Here is a 13,952-nt window from a genome sequence, read left to right on the forward strand (position 1 = left end):
CTATTTCTTCACTCAGAGCACAAGAAATACATGTCTGTGAATAAATGTATGTATTGTTTGCAGTATTTTGAGATTGTAAATATTAGCATTTAAATGTCGATTGTGATAATAGGATTTTATTACTGATAAATGCATATTTATATTATATTTATATGTATGCATATTCACTGAAATAATGGCATGGAAGCTAATACATAGCATCAGAACTATTAAGGTAGAATGAGTAAAGTAATTTACAGATGTGCTGCGAGTGGCATGTCTGCTGAGCAGCTGGCAGCAGGAGGATGGATTCCTCAGCAGAAAGCCAGACAAATTCACTCATGTCTGTCACGATCCGTGTTTTTGTGTTTATTTTTGAGTTTTCTGTGTTCAGTCCTGTTTCCCTGAGTCTCTGTCCAGTCCTCCCCGTTGATTGCTCCCCAGGTGTGTCTCATTCCCTTGATTACCCCGTGTGTATTTAAACCCTCCTGTTGTCTGTGTTCCTCGTCGGGTCCTTGTCGTCGTCGTCATTCGTCACTCGCCAGTAGAACTGTAAAGTCCTGGTTTGTAGTTGTTCCGTCTAGTCCGTATTGTCAGTTGCTACCGGTATTTAGCTGCGTGCTTGTTCCTGCCGTGCTGCCTGCCTTGGACTGTTTGTGTGCTTTGTTATTATTAAATCACCATCAACAACCCCACTTCATGACAATGTCTTATACTTGGGTCACTGTATGCAGAGTAGAACAAAAAAAAAAGAATAATATTCTGCACAATAAGCACATTTTCTAACATAATATTTAGAAGGTATATCCTATATTTTCTATTCAATCTAAGCATCAAATCAAAATACATAAATGACAGTTTTAACAGTTATAAACGCAATGATAAATGTGTTGAATTATTTTCTGATAAGAACAAATATTAAAATACAAACTATTAGTTTTACAATTTGCGATATATATTTTTTTTTTACGTTTTGAAAATCAGATTCTGGCACATTCACTCGGCAAACATCCATAAGCAGCTTTATGCAGCAGGTTTTATTTTGAATTTTTAAATAAAACTCAGGTGGAAGTTTGTACAAGTAAGATTTGTTTTGCTATTCCCTTATTTCAAGTTGAATTCAAAACTACCACTCCAATGAAACATCATGGAACCCTTCACATAAACACATTTGCATGAAAAGAAATGCAGATCAATTGAAATCAGGAGGTCAGCAGCCAGAATAAACCAGAACTGGGCATTGCTCATTGCTCATTTCTTGGAACTAATCAGTGGCAGCTGATTCACAAGCCGGGAGACTAGATGAAGTGCACAAAGTATAAAAAAAAATAAAAAAATAAAAAAAAGAACTCATCCCAGACAATCTAATAAAGACACCAGGATGCACAGTTCTGCCCTTGCAATTACTCCCATTTAAGGATGTCCTTTCATGGGTGCATTGTTCTCTTGGACATTTGATTGGGACGGTCTTGGTTACTGCTTTGTACTGCAGCAGTGGCCCTTTGCTATGGTGGGGTCAGGTTCCAGCTGAGGCTCAGCAGAGAGGAGCCCTCACAGTAAAGCCGTCCCTCTGACGGCCATCTCAATACGAAGGGAGTAACTGCTGTACACTAGTACAAAAGTTAAGTACTTCCAAATTTTTACATCTTACACAGTTTTATCGTTTTTTGTTGTTTTCTTTTTTAAATCACTCTTCTTGTAAATGGTTACTTAATAATTTTGTAAACATAAGGTTGTTTATTTGAAGCAGAATTGTACAAAACAGGAAACTTACTAAGAGGTGTTTGAAATGAGCAGATCTGAAATTAAAACTTAACAAGACACAATGAATGAAATAAAGTGATGAAAGTTTAAATTATATATGCAACTTAATATCTCATGAATGGTTCGTGCATATCCATTTAGTTGTGAATTCAAACCTTGGCTCAAACGCAGGTAAGCAAGCGGAGCAGGAGTTTGCCAGGCTGCAGAGTGTGCTCTCCACCTTACTTTCCCTAGTTGGTTTGGACAACGATATGGAGCTAATTCGCATCTGTTGTTGGTTCACAGCTAAGATGGACACACTCAGTGATTAAAAAAAGCTAATTCACAACTATGCATAAACCCTATTAATGATAACTTGATCAATCGGTTACCTGCCAAATCAAAATGTAATAACTCCAATAGATCAGCTAATCTGGTCTATTGTTCTACAGACAAAACAGATCAGCTCAAAAACAGCTGACAATTTAATTAATACTACCGACCTGAAAGTTTATCAAGTAATAATAAAAAAAATAAAATAAAATAAAATTAAAAAAATATATTTTTCTTGGAGTATTTTCAGTCCCTTAAATCTTCTCCACAGATGAGAAGCATTGCAGATCTTAGATTAATATCACTCTTACTATTCATACACCCTGACTGCACAGATGAGACGTGTGATGCCTCAAGTGGCCAAAGACAGTCGAAGCATTTCTACGAAAGGAAAATGTGATGGGGGCCATTTTCATTAGATCTTGGATCTATTTCACTACTGGGATAAACGCATTCAGTCACTAAGAGATTAATTGGTCCGTGACTTTATAAGCACAATATTCCTGAGTGAATTATTGAATACTTTTCAGCTCCCATTACTTTAGTGATAATCTCAGCCCACTACTGCACTTCAGAGCAATCGTTTGTATGAAGTGATGACTGCATATTTATATCAAGCATGGATCTGCAGCTCTACAAATGAAAGTGTGCTCTAGTGAGAGCTAAAGGCCACAAGTCGTGCAGCTGTAGTCTTACAGAGGATGTGTGGATGCCGGGATGAAAAACGAGCAAACGTTAACGAAGCCAGAACACGTGGAGGGATAAGTTCACCAATAACCAACTGAAGTATGAATAAAACCTCGTCTGTGGCCCTAACCTACAAAGGTAACCCTCTTTTTAAATGAGTTTTATTCAATTCGGATTAATGCAACAGAGAGAAGAAAAGACAACTAAAACGTTTTGGTGACATCAGAAAATTGTCTTCTCACAAGGATAATTACAACTAGACACAATTAGCTGTGAATACATTAAAATGTTAAAATGTCATTGTTGTTTGCTTCTGTTTTTAAATGAAAAGCAATCTTCAGCTTTCCACCTTGAGGCTTTAATCGCATCTCTCTGTTGGGTGACCTTCTTTTGTAGCTGCGGACAAAAAGACTTTGTTCTCCGTCAGATCAAAGCCCAATTTGGATTTGTAAGTGTCAGATTTGACTGGAGGAGAATGAATAAGGAGATTCTTTCCAGAGTTGAATTGAGAAGAATAATTTTACATTTTTGGAAATATGCTAATCCTCCTTTGAATGGAGACTTAGATTGATACCTCTCTGCGTCGGTGCGCCGTAGAGGAAGCTGTTGAAAAGGAAAGAAAATAGATTTGCAACCCATTAAATAACTAACTGTAAGACATTTGACTATATGCTTCGAAAGTGAAGAAAATACCAGTTTTATTCTTCAGTGAGAAACTTGGACAGTTTCATGTTTTTAAACGGGTGTTGGAAAGTATTTGCTGCATGAGTAGTCAGCGTGTTATCAGCAGCAGGCAGTAGTCAGAGCGCTGTCGGTTCGGAAAATGAGGAAAAATCCAAGTTGGGGAAGAAAGCACCACCAGGAACGGCAGCAACAGGATAACTTATGTATCACACAACCTCCACAGTTACAGAAAGGTTAGACCAATTCAGAGCTTTTAGCACATTGTCAGAAAAGGACTCAGTTTGTCACCACTTTGTTCTCTGAAGAAAGTGTTGCTACGTGTCACTGGTTGCATGCTGGGTTCGAAGCGTGTCTCGCCACTGATCAGTTGTAGCTGAAATTTCACATGATCTACTCCCCAAATAATAAAAGTTGGAAAAAGACTTCAGAAAAAAAAAATAAATAAAAATCAGCCCACTGATTGATCGTTCTGTGTACAGTTTTTTTTTTTTTTTTATTTGTTTATTTTTCAAAGTGTCCGTAGATTACATTTGGTGTCAGCTGGTGCTATTGAAATAAAGCTGATTTGATGAGATGTCAAATGTGATTTAATTTGGTGGAAATAAACAGCTTCATATCAACAGAAGCCACAAAGAGACTGGCATTAAAGCATTTTATTACAGCTGTCAGTGACAGTTTGAATTATGTTTTTTTCTTTAATCATTAGCAGATTGAAGATTTAGACATTTTTTATTTATTTATTTATTTTAAAGAGACACTGTTTTGACTGGGAATCTTTTACTGTATGTTGCAGAATAACAAAACAGGAATCTCCAAGTGTGACAAATTTGCTGTTCTGATACACAATACTGTAGATAGTTGTTTTGATAAATACTGAATTATTTATGCCAATAAATCTGCGTTTATTGCCATAAATATAAATTAACGGTCTTTACAGATTGCACTTCTGCTGCAGGTCCTGAATCTAGTCCCTGTTTGTTATATCTCTGTTATTTGTAAACTATTTTTTTTTGTGTTTGAGTTCTAATTAATCAAATTCAAAGCACTCTGAAAGTCAGATAAAATAAAAATACAAAGTCTAAATATATAAATGTCAGAGATTTGCATATAACATTTTAACTGTATACGTCAAATGCACCTCTAGCATGTCAGAAAATTCAATATTGCTCCTCTAAGTCAAACCTAGTATTATAAACTCAACACCTGATTAGTGATTCATGTTTGGCTGCGCTACTGATGGCACCCTTCCTCCTTGATGAGGGAATCTCTGGATGAGAGTTTGTTTATGATTCACTCAGACATTAATACAGACCAGGGCTGTATTTGAGCAGGGCTGTAATTGCTCAGATAAATGTTCAGGTACGATTAGAACTTACTTTATTTGTAATTATCACATAAAATGGCGCCGTGTGCAAATAACCAAGGCATTTACAGGCAAGAAGAAGAAAAGAAGGTCAAAGTTTTTCTCTCGGTAATGCCCATTATACTGCCACTGTCTACATGTTTACTCTGGAAGCTGTTCTGCCATTGTGTGTTTGGCTGTTTGGCATTAAAGCTAAATTTAACAAATGTTGTCTAATTAGTAATTTAATTTAATATACAATGGAAAAGACAGCACTGGCTTTAGGTTTCTCAACAAAAAAAGGCACAACAATAAATAAAGCTTTCCTGATTGCACACGCCTCCTGATTTAACTTTTTATTTTAATCTTTTCTGACAGGATATTGAATATATTGTAAACAAGTAATCTGAGAAGGATCCCTTGATTCAAGAAGCTGAAAAGGGAGACTCTTCCAGATTTTAGGTGTTTACGGACAGAAATAATTAAATTAAATCAATGAAGAGATGTTGACACATCTTTTAAAAAAACAAACCATTGGAGATGTTTTTCCAGAGAAGAAAAAGTTGCTGAAAAAATAATGAGCTGGACACCACCAGTTCAGATCAAACTGGTGCCATCTGTCTAATTAAGAAAATGTTTTGGTTAAATGTTTGCAACACACATCCCTGAGCATGATGTCGTCTCTTACTGAAGCTCTGCTGCTTTAGAGTAGTCTCATCTCAATTTGTTCTCATTTTTCCCCCTTCAATCACTCCGTTGCACATTATGTAGAATCAGTCTGAGGATTTAGGTTTCCTCATAAACACATCAAAGTACTGTTCTGTGACCGGTCAACGCATGCCAGATGAAGTTAATCTGTCATAATGTAAACAGACACATGGCAAAAGAAGCAACTTTAACCTAAAGCATCCTGATGATATAGGTACAGAACAGGTGGATATAAATGAATTCACTTGAAGGTAACGAAATGGTCAGTTTGAGATGTTGACAAGATGCTTAGCCCTGAAAACATTTGCACTTACAAAGTATATTTTCCTTAATTTTATTGTTTCATTTCGTTTATCTTAAGAGGTTCTACTTAGACTCACATTTCAGCTCTTTAAATCACTTTAAGAACTTTCTTCAGTAAGTTACCTGTCTTTCCAATTCTGCTTCAAATAAAGAAGTTTATGTTGACCAGATTGTAAATAAATAATTTACAAGTCAATACTGCCTTTATAGAGAGTGATTTACAAATAAAGTTAAATTGTAAACCTGCAATGTTAAGCGCAATGCCTGTTAAAAATTTAGGTTCTCCTGACTTTTGTGGTGATGTGCTTCATAAAAACAGTTGATTGAAGCAGCGCCACCAGTGCAAAACGGTATTCTGCAGGCCTGTTTCCTCCATGTCATATTTCATTGATGCAGCAATTTATGAAAAAGGGATTAAAAAACCCAATAAATATGAAGTACATGAACATACAATTCAGTGGATCAAAATTTCTGTGTTTAAATCCCTTATTATTTGTTCTGATGCAAGGCTTTTATTTTCAAAGAAACTGATTATAGAGTATTTATTGACTGTATACCATAATTATCAAAATGAAACAAGCTCTTTTAATATACCCCCCATGCATTTTAGTAAATGAGTTTCATTTCCTTGAATTCTTGAAATAAATCAACTTTGATTAAATTCTAATTCATTAAGAGGCACCTGTAATCTCACCAGATTTTCACCGAATCAAGAACAGGTGCCTTTTGACAGCAGAGTTAATAAATGGAAGAAGCTATTTCTACAGCTTTAATGAAACTAACATGCAGAAAAACAGAGAAAGAGAGAGAGAGAGAGAGAGAGAGAGAGGGAAAGCAACACACACATGCAAACAGAGGCTCTAATTAAACTTTATCAGTGAGGCGAAAAGAGAACAGCTGTCTTCTTCTTCAACATAAACACAAGTATCTCTCACATGCTTAAAGAAACAGAGGAAACATATTTCATCTTCCTCCTCCCAAAGCAAACAAATTCTCACCGTGCTCTGTGCAACACAAGCCTACGTTAGCTAGATTATTCGTCAGTTTCTTCCAACACCCCCAGAGAAAAGATGGCTGAGGCATCCGCATTACAGATGGTACCTAAAAAATGTTTGTGACCTCAAGTCTCTGCTTTGAGTCTACAAACTAACCTCTCATAATCTGTAAGTGCGTTCTGTTGGACTTCCAGGGTCTGTTTGTGATTTATATCTGAATTGGGGGGGGGAACTGGCTCCCTGATGAGAGCCCTCAGAATGCAGGAGAAATGTCCCAGCATGCACCCACACTCATGACGCCCCAAAGCTCACACGCCCACAGCTTCTGTCAGCGGAGCCTGAGCGATGAGCAATTATGCATTTGGGTAACAATAATAATAAAAAAGGCAATATTCTTAAAAAATCCCAAACAAAACACAAATGTGATCCAAACTGAGCTCCATCACCTCGTCTTCAGCTCTGCTATGGCAACCAGTAACATTAAAGATCCACAGCACTAATTAATAACCAAATGTGCAAAGTCCTTGTTTGTAAATCTTGTCACTTTTTCCTTCTTGTCGTTTCTGCCATCTGTTTTCTCAGGTGACTTCAAGGTGGACTGAACAACAATAACCACAGAGAACTGATTTTTATTTATTTATTTATTTATTTTGGCTTTGCTTTTAAAAAATGATAAACGCCAACTCTAAGCAGCACAGCGGTAAGATTTAAATGCCAGCCGCTTACACAAGCCCTCCAGAGGCCATCCACTGTTACTGGGGCTCAATGTCAACTCTGAAGGTAAAAGTGGACATCATGAGATGAGGAATCTTAAGGCGACTTACTAGTAGATTTACACCAGAAAAGGTGGTGAGTCAGCTATGACTTAGTTGGGCCTCCAGTAAGCAAGCGACTGCAACAGAGCAGAAGTGTTTTATAGCTGATGAAGTCTTTGCTGAAGAAATGAAAACCCTTGGGGAACAAGACTTTATTTTGCAGGATGCATAGACAAGTATTAGGGAAAGTCCATTTTGTAAAGTCCATTTTGTAATGGACTTTGGAGCCTGAAGGCTTCATTTTGCACCTATCAAATGTCGATTTAAAACTGTTGGGAGGGCGTTGTGTTCATAACTTTGAACACCATAGCTTCAAAATTATTTTTCTATATTCTGCTGCACGAAATTGTGGTTTTTAAGAACTCACTAAATAATTCATATATAGGTCACTTAGGGCTAAATTAAGTGTATTAATCTCTTATTGCATTAGAGTCAACAGGCAAAATGGGAATCAGAACTAATAATCTTTTACTTGTTTCAAAATGATCATAATGTTGCTAAGAGCAACAATGGGCGCTAACATGACCTGCTTCATTGGACCACTCCTGAGTTGCTGTCTCCTCCGGTTCTCACTTATTCAGTGATATAATTGAGTCACAATATTTTCATTCATGTGGGTAAAACACACTATGTGTGAATATTATTGATGACACAGAGCGATAACTACTGTGGTTTTGAAATGGCTAATTAGCCATGTTCTATTAGCATCACATTGATCTCTATGTGTGTTTTCCTTCCAGTTTGGTTCATGGAGTTAAGTATTTCTGCAGGTCGATATCTCCTGAATTGCATGTTCAATGTACCGATAAACCGATGGGGGAGCTCGAAATGATCAAAAAGAGACGGAAACTTTAAGTGAATCCTCGAAGGGTTGTGATACCGTTTGCTCTGCTGCACTTGACTGTTCAGGTCATTCTCCATAACAGTGGAGGACCACTTCAGCCTGGTTGGGGGTCGCCACAGCAAGGTTGCAAGAAAGGTAACATAACATGCATCGTATGCAACAAATCACTGTCTACCTTGATCTGCATTTCAATGTTGCTATTTTCCTTAAAATGTAATGATTGTTACTGGTTTTCTCAATTATTGGCTGTATGGTACTCTTTTGTGACTTTGTATTTTGGGGTTTTTTTTGTATTATGTAAAACTCTCTGAACTGCCTTGACGATGAAATGTGCTATACAAATGAACTTGACTTGACTTAAAGATGGACAAGAAGCTGAGTACAGAGAGTTGATGGAACGCTTTGTCTCTTGGTGAGGAGAACAATCATGTCATCTTAAAAGTGAACAAAACAAAAGAGGACTAAAGACTTTAAAAGACAGGGTTAGGTCAAACACTATTCTCATCATGAAAAATGAAATGGAGGTGGTTGAGGTGTATAAATACCTCTGTGTTTGCTTGGACAACAGTGGAGGGACAGAGCAGACTTTATGCAGATCTTCTACAATATTTTTGAGAAGATTGTAACCCCTTCTGTCATCATCTGTTGGGTTAGCCGCTTCAGAGGCAGGGACTTTAAAAAGCTGAAAAACCTGATGAAGAAGGCTGGTTCTATTACAGGGATGACTGTGGAACGTCTGGAGATGATGAAAAATTCTTCATAAAAATCAGTAAAATTATGGACAATCCTGAGCATCCTCTTCAAGAGACTGTTGTACAACAGCAGAGTGGTTTTTCAGTCAGAGGCTTCTTCAGAAATCCTCTACAGCGCATCCTTCCTGTCCACAATCATCACCATCTACAATAACTCTGCAAAGAACCTTGAATAATATGAGTTACAAAAACATTTAATTTTCCATTCGAAATTGATAAAGTATTGTTAAACTGCATTTAATTGTTGCTTCTTGTTTGTCTTTTGGGAGGTGAAGGAATCGGTCGGCCATGTTGTATTTGCTGGTCATGTAACAGTGATGCAATGCAGGATTGAGGATGTTTAACTAGGCAGAGAAAGGACGTCAGAGGTGTGGTCATTTTCCACATGTCAGAGGTGTGGTCAAAAAGGTGAAATCAGATAGATCATTGGTAAATAACAGTTAATGGCCATATCAGCAATGTTAATATTGAATACGAATTTCAGTGCAGATTCTGATATTGGTGCATCCCTAACATTTACCAATCAATGATGTGGGATTTGCAACGTGCATGTCGAGACATCCCAAATCTTTCTTGCACCAATGTTTCAGAATAAAGTGAAATATGAATATCAGCAGAACAGAAGGTAAGTGGCACCTGACCTCTAACACAAGCAGAATGAACACTTCCAACATACGGCTTTCACCGAATATACCGTGGTGTCTTGTTTCCGTTCCCAGTTGTTAACCACAGCAGTTTGAGGTGAATCCTTCAAACTTTTGTGTGCACAAAGCACAAAAATGGCAGCCCAGCTGGAATTCAATACATGCTCCGGCTCTTGTAACTCAGCAGGACTTTGGAGATTTGCTGCATCTTAGCAAATAAAACTCTCCCCATCAGCAGGGTTTGGCTGACTGAACGAAGAGCTAATACCAGAATGAACTGCCTCACCTGCACTGCTCTCCCAATCTCACAGACATCCCCTGACAAAGGCTGCTTTACATAATCACAAGCCATTTAGTGTGCATCATTAATTCAGTCCAGAATGAAGGCATTTATTCATTCCTTGGAAGAGGATGACGATTCACAGTCAAGCTTGGTGATTTTACCCAGTCGTATCAGTCAGATGCAGAGTTCCATTTAAAAATGGCTGGCAGGCCAATAAAGCTGCTGCGATCCCTCCGTGCCGTGAAAAGACGTTCACTTTGATGATTTTGGTGGCCTTGCCGAGTAAGGTCACTCCCAAACTAACCTGAAATCAAACTCGGAGATGCAGACGGGTCAAACTCGAGGCTGCCATTCAAGGAGAAGGCGAGGATTTTATGCAAATGAGTCTGATTTGAATTTCACAGCGATTGTGCAGAGGGGGATAATCAGGGAAAGTTTTTGGCGGGTGGATAATACAGCTTTACTGTATTCTTTTGGGGCACGGTTTTAAAACCACAAACCTCTTCAGCTGTCTAAATAGAGAAATGAGAAACTCCTTCTCCTTTTAGCAAAGAGAGGCGGGGAAAATCCTAAAGATGGAAAGAGAAATGGACGGCCATGTTAAAGGGCTTGCAAGCTTCAACTCCGAGAGGCACGCTTGAGAGATTCACAGTGACACGAGCATAGATCACTTCATCCTACTGTACTTCCTCTTGGGCATTGTGAATACACCAGCAATCTCCCCTTCCATTTCCTTTTCCTTCCCGTTTCTTCCAAACAAAACCCCAGACTTTATGCCCTGCCCTCTGCACAGGAACGTTTGGGGCTTCCCGCCGCATCACGGTGCGCATTTCCTTTGATTTACATCACATACGAGTTTACAAGAACACGTCCAGTCGTGTACTTCGCAACACACTGCGAGAGCACAAGAACACAAAAAGCCGCTGGCCCCTGAGCTGCAAATGATTTTTCTCATTCAATATCATTAGGCTCAATGATGACAGAGAGACAACACGAGGAGGTTGCCGCCAGCAAATTACATGCGGAAGACTGTGATGTGGCTGCAGACAGTAGCGCCGGAGATGGGTCATACGGTTCAACAAATCAACCTCAAATCAACCCTCACGTTATTTTCACTGTGCTTAATACTTGGAGAGGCACAACTTGACACCAAACAGTAAAAGTTTTCAATTCCACACAAAAGCCCCATCCACATATTTCTGGTAAAAGAACCGATTGAGTTTGTTGGTGTCTAATTCAAAGAATTGTTGTACAGCTTGACACACAAAACCAAGTATCAGTACAGCATACGTGACCCTGTCGGACCTTTTGGCAGTGCATACAAATTGCATGTTGACTAGAATCTGACAATTTTCAGCTTGATTTGCTCGTACCGTCGACCTGCCAGTTGGAAAAGTTGATCTTTTTTCAGTCAGTGAAATCAGTGCTTCCAGGTTTCTGCGACAACACTGGAGGGTAGATGCTGTTACTGAGTGAAGAAAACTCAAAGTTAGCTATTCTCAGTATCGGTGACTAAATCGAAACTAGATAAAGCACAAAGACAAAGAAGATATAAAATATTTCTATAATATGTTGAGACATGTTTGCACTTTATTCAGAGAGAGCAAGACTTTTAGCACATAAAAGAAAGGTTCTGGTCCTAGCTACATTAATCACTAAAAAACATGCTGACGAAAAGGGTTGGGTCATATATTGCAAGTCATACAATTTTAATTCAAGAAATGCTTAGTTTGCTATATATATTACATATACACCTGAATACTTGAAGACTCAGGCACTCAGGTTTTCTTTGCCAGTGATATATTTAGTGTAGCTTGTTTATCAGGCAACAGACAATGTTTTTAGAGGGGCTTCAACAAAACCTGGTAAAATTTTTCTCAAACAGATGCTGCAGAGTGCCGCTTCTTCAGTAATACCATGCTGTTGAGATGAAAATAATACATTTCCTTTTTTCCCCCCAGAAGCTGGATAAACTGCTGACTATCTGGGTTCTGTGTTTGCAATGAGCCCAACGCAGAAACACATCACCACTGTTCGGTTGGGCATTTGTCACAGGTCATATTGTCACCAATGCTTCCACATATTGCATGTTTTGCTAAACATGGGGAGCCTTGCTAAAGACAGTTTACAATCTCAATTTTACAATCTTCTAAATTCATGTTGTATAGTGATATCTCTCCTACAGCGTTGCCAGATTATTACTGCTCCAATACCCCTAGTTACTAATGTGGCTAATACATTTTCTCAGAGTTGATGGAGTAAAATCGGAATTGGCTAAAATCAGTCTAACCACATCACATTTTTACAATATCTGCAGATTAGAAATGAGCCACATAATTAATCTTTGCAACTAGTCTTTTTTTTTTAAATCAAAAGAGTAACAATAAATTATTGGCAATGAGAATTTTACTTTGATTGCACTTTATCAAAGCATTCTGGTAATGTATTTCATTTATCAGACATTAGATTGAATGGAAGGAAACACAAAGGACAACAGATGATTACAAAACAAGAAAGAAATTAGAAGCAAAAAGTGCTGCAACGCTGACACAGTATTAGTGGCCAGCTTGTTACAAACCACAGTGTACTTTAACACAGAGCCCTCGATCATTAGCTCTCTGCCACTGCTCTGTCTGACACGCACTACTCAGAGCTTTAAGTGTGCATTTGAAGAGATCTTCATTCTTATTCATCTCTTCCTCATGCAGCATTCGCGTAATAGCCGAGCTCATTTAAATAATTCACCATGCAAATGTGAGGCATTTGCAAATTTGATAGAAAATGCATGTGTGCAATAAATATTTGCCAAAATAGCTAAATTATTAACTGTTAAATTAAATTCTGTCATTCTTCCTTTCGCTGATGCTTCATGTTGACTAAAAGGGCTTAGAAACTGTCAGAACTAAAATAAAAACCTCGTCAAAATGGAGGCAACAGAACTGCAAAAATACTAGAACTGCACCAATCTGGCTTTTTCTTTTTGGCCAATACTGATTTTCTTTTCTGTCTTTCACTTGAACTGATTGGGTAATTCTGAATTTGGACTTTTTCTATTACTTCAAAGCATGTCATGTACAAAAAAGAATAATTTGTGTTGAAGGTTACTTTGCTAGGGGAGGGGCAGAAACAAAAAATGAAGGAATCAAAAGCTTAAGCACCAACGCATATGTCCCACGACACAATCAAATTCTTATTAAGCTTGAAACAAGTGGAGAAGCAAGCAGTACTTTCTGATATTTTTCAATAAATATAAATAGTTATTTTTCCCATCTTTTCTTGTGGGTTGTTGCAGAAAAAGCTCTTAAGGGAGTTTTTAGTTTTAATGCTTTAATGTATTGGAAGGATAAATCTCATCTGTGCTCCAAATGATTATTTTAATAAATTGGAGCACATCGCAAAAGTACACATTGACCGCCTGAAGGGTGAGATCCATAAATATATTGCAGATATAGCATATATATAAAAGCAAATCATTGGGGAATATCCCAGGAGCGGTGTTTAATAAAACGGATGTAATGGAGTCGATTCTAAACGTGAAAAATGTCATCCTAAAAATCTGAGAATTTTCAATCATAAATATTGATTTATAGATATGAATGGGCCACAAAATAGGTTTGTTTTTCGAGCACTTAAAAGTTGGTTAATGACAACTAAGATCAAATTTAATGTACACGGCTGAATTTACAAAGTGCACCATTGTAAGGGACAAAAGAAAAATAATTAAGGTAAAATCTTTTCTGGGAATGTTACTTTGTTATCCCCTGCGGTCATTTTCAGATAGACGTTACAATTTTGACAATACGGCTTATCAAGATTAACATAAGCGGCAAACTGAAAAAT

The 13,952-nt window shown here is 37.7% G+C and overlaps 1 protein-coding gene across 7 annotated transcripts in view; it reads right to left on the reverse strand.

Moving 5' to 3' along the window:
• The window catches only part of kcnab2a (potassium voltage-gated channel subfamily A regulatory beta subunit 2a), a 90,293-nt gene that overhangs the window by 19,470 nt on the left and 56,871 nt on the right, over positions 1-13,952 (reverse strand). The gene's annotated exons all lie outside the window — the stretch shown is intronic.

The sequence above is a fragment of the Poecilia formosa genome, unplaced genomic scaffold, assembly GCF_000485575.1.
Source record: "Poecilia formosa unplaced genomic scaffold, Poecilia_formosa-5.1.2 Scaffold2, whole genome shotgun sequence".
In the NCBI taxonomy this organism is placed as follows: domain Eukaryota; kingdom Metazoa; phylum Chordata; class Actinopteri; order Cyprinodontiformes; family Poeciliidae; genus Poecilia; species Poecilia formosa.